Below are 3,264 nucleotides of genomic sequence, written 5' to 3'. Positions count from 1 at the left end.
CCGCAGGCCGGTCTGCTGCACTTGCTTGTGCCTCCGGACAGGCGACTCCGGGCCATCACGACCCCTCTGATCCCCAGGAGGAGCCCGGCACCTCCGCGCGCCCCCGTCCGCAGTCTGGGATCAGACACGTGCAGTGCGTTTTCCGCCAGCCACGTTGGCGCGGCAGCGCGCAGACCTCAGGGGGCGGCTCCTCCTCCCTTGGCCACGTGCCTCCACTTACTCACCTGACCCCAGCGCGGCCGCTGCGGGAGACAGAACGATGCAGCCTTCGGGAAGCACTTTGAACCCATACGGACACGCTCAGCTTCATCTCTACCTTCTAAGCAGGTTATCTTGTCTACTGAATATGGTTTCACACCTGCTGACTCTTCACTCTTTCTTAGCTTGGTGTTATCTTTCCCCTTAGCCTCTGTTCACTCTGGATGTCTCTTCAGTGTCTCCCATTTCCCTGCCTTGACACTTTTACCCTGTTGTTCAGACTTGAAACCTCACTTCACCCTCATCTTCCATAGAGGCAAAACTGGCTTTTTAACATCTTAGCTCAAATGTCATCTCAGAAAGGGCTTCTCTGATCGTCGAATCTAAAATGGCTACCAAGTGGTCGTTGTTGTTGAGTACCATCTAGTCGGAACCAACCCGTAGCTGACCCTCTGGCGTGTTTTCAGAGGCAGTTAATCACGCAGGAGGAGATTGCCCATCCCTCTCCCGCTGAGCAGCTGGCAGAATCGTACTGGTGTCTTAGGGATAGCAGTGCAGTTTCTTACCATTATGCCACCAGACTCCCTAAATGGCCATTATCACTTTAATTTTTTGCCAGACACTTGTTTTCCATTTGTTTACTGTCCCTGCCCAACGCGGATGCTTACTTCAGAGAACATCACTAACAACACTCAGAAAAAGGCTTAAGTATTCACTGTTTGTAAATGAATGAAATCCCAGTATATAAGCTACCGTTGGTATATCCTAGGTGCTCCAAAAATGGATAAAGGACTCTCCATGGCGGTAGCAAAGAATACAAATAATTGGGCAGGCAATTACGAGTGTGTGTAGTATTTAGTAGGGAGCTCTTGTGTCCTAGGGGTGAGGAGGGACATGCCATCTCAACCACACGTAGCTCGAATCCACCAGCTGCTCCCTCCGAGGTAGAAAGATGGGCAAGCTCCTCCAGTGCTATTAAACTCCTTGGAAAACCCACTTGGAGGGTCAGACATGAGTTGCTTCTGACTCAAAGGTGCACGAAAGTGGGAAGAAGTACCAGAGATAGAACCAGCTTTGTCAGTGTTGCACCTGTGTGGTGTATGGGTCTCCAGGGTTGGAAGAGCACTGTGCTTAAAGTCCTGCTATCACCATCCTGACATGCCTGATTTTTCAACAAGGGGCCTAGCGTTTTACATTTACAAATGTCCTGCATTCGTGTCTAAATGTCGCCTTCACAATCTACATATTGACCCTAGTCTACCAGGCCCCTGACATGACAAAATACAAAAGACCACCTGGAGTTATTAAGTCCACTGAATGAAAAGCATTTTTTTAAAAAAAACAATACCAGGTTATGATTTACTTATAAGATAGTACACCATTACCCTGCTGAAGAATGAGCAATCATCTCCCAAGCATTTAATGCCTCAGAAAGCCCATTGGAGGGTCAGGTCACTTGATAGCACACAATAAAACATCACCATTTAATAGTATTTCCTAAATTTTTTTTTTAACATTTAAGACTCCTCTGAGAACCAAACAGAAGTTATGGACAATCCTCACAGGAAAATACCTATACATGTAAAATTTTATATTCATTGCCCTGGCATTGTTGTTAGGTGTCATCAAGTGTAACCTGTAGCAACCCTATAAACAACAGGTCTGAACCCTGTTTCTATCCTGTGCCATCCTCATTATCTCTGACATACTCAAGCCCATTGTGGCAGTCACTGTTTCAATGCACCTGGTTAAGGGCCTTCCTCTCTTGCCGACCCTTCACCTTTGCAAGCATGATGTCCCTCTCTGTTGAATAGCCTCTCCTAGCAACATGGTCCAAGTATGTGAGATGAATCTTGATCATCTTTGCCTCCAAGGAACAATCTGGCTATACTTTATCCAAGACAAATTTATTCTTTTAGCAGCCCATGGGATATTCGGTACACCTCTCCATGACCATAGCTCAAAGACATCAATTCTTCTGTCATTAATTTTCCAGCTCTCAGATGCATAGCAAGTGACTGAAAAGCCCATGGCCTGAATCAGGTGCAACTTAATTTTCAAACTGGCATCACTACTTTTCAGAAATTTGAAGAGGTCCCTGACTCCAGACTTTCCCAATGCAGTACATTACCTGACTGCTGGTACCAAGGGTGTTGGCTATGAAATTGTTGACGACTTCAATCTTTTCTCCATCTATCATGATATTGCCTGTTGATCCAGTGATAAGATTTTTTGTTTCCTTGATATTGATATGCAATCCATACTGAAGGGCATATTATTTTAATCTTCTTCAACAAGTGCTTCAGATCCTCACTTTTAGCAAGCAAGGTTATAACATCTGCATAATACAGGTTATTGGTGATTCTTCCTCTGATCCTGATGCCAGATTCCTCTTCATAAAGTCCTGCTTTTCAAGTAATTTGCTAAACATATAGATTGAATAGGTATGGGAAAAGGACAGAACCTTGACACGTTAGGTTTTTAAATTCAGTTGGGCCCGAGGGCTGGTTTTAATTGGTTTTGGTCAAACATTCTTCTAAGTGGTATAGCACTGGTCAGTCCATTTGCTCTACAGTGGTAATCCATGGTTGCTGTGATGCTGAACACTGTGATACTGTTATGTCAAATGTGGATAGTGTTTGGTGGAGCTCCCCAATTAAAACAAGCTTGGAAGCAAGAGTAGCAGCCACTTCTGAAATAGCTTGCCTCCAGAAACCCTATGAACTAGGAGAAACGATGAAAAGTTATACAAAGTGTTCAGATCTTTTTTTTTTTTTTTAAGTGTTCAGATCTTGACTTCCATTGCCCCCGGGCAAATACGTGATGTCACTTCCGGGCGCCTTCCCTGGAGGCTCAAATTGGCGTTTGCGTCTGCGGCAAAGGCTGGAGGCCTTAGACGCCGATTGCGTTAGTGCTTGACGTCAAAGTATTTAAATGAACAAGTGAGCAAAGACTCAGATCTTTAGCAAACCTTCAGTAATCGTAATGGGGGGTACGGGTTTAGTGGCCGGAGAGGTTGTGGTGGATGCACTGCCCTATTTTGATCAAGGTTATGAAGCGCCCGGC

The sequence above is a fragment of the Elephantulus edwardii genome, unplaced genomic scaffold (genome assembly GCF_000299155.1).
Source record: "Elephantulus edwardii isolate Elephantulus edwardi_28Jun2011 unplaced genomic scaffold, EleEdw1.0 scaffold00066, whole genome shotgun sequence".
Lineage (NCBI taxonomy): Eukaryota > Metazoa > Chordata > Mammalia > Macroscelidea > Macroscelididae > Elephantulus > Elephantulus edwardii.
Note: the sequence above shows the minus strand (reverse complement) of the source record.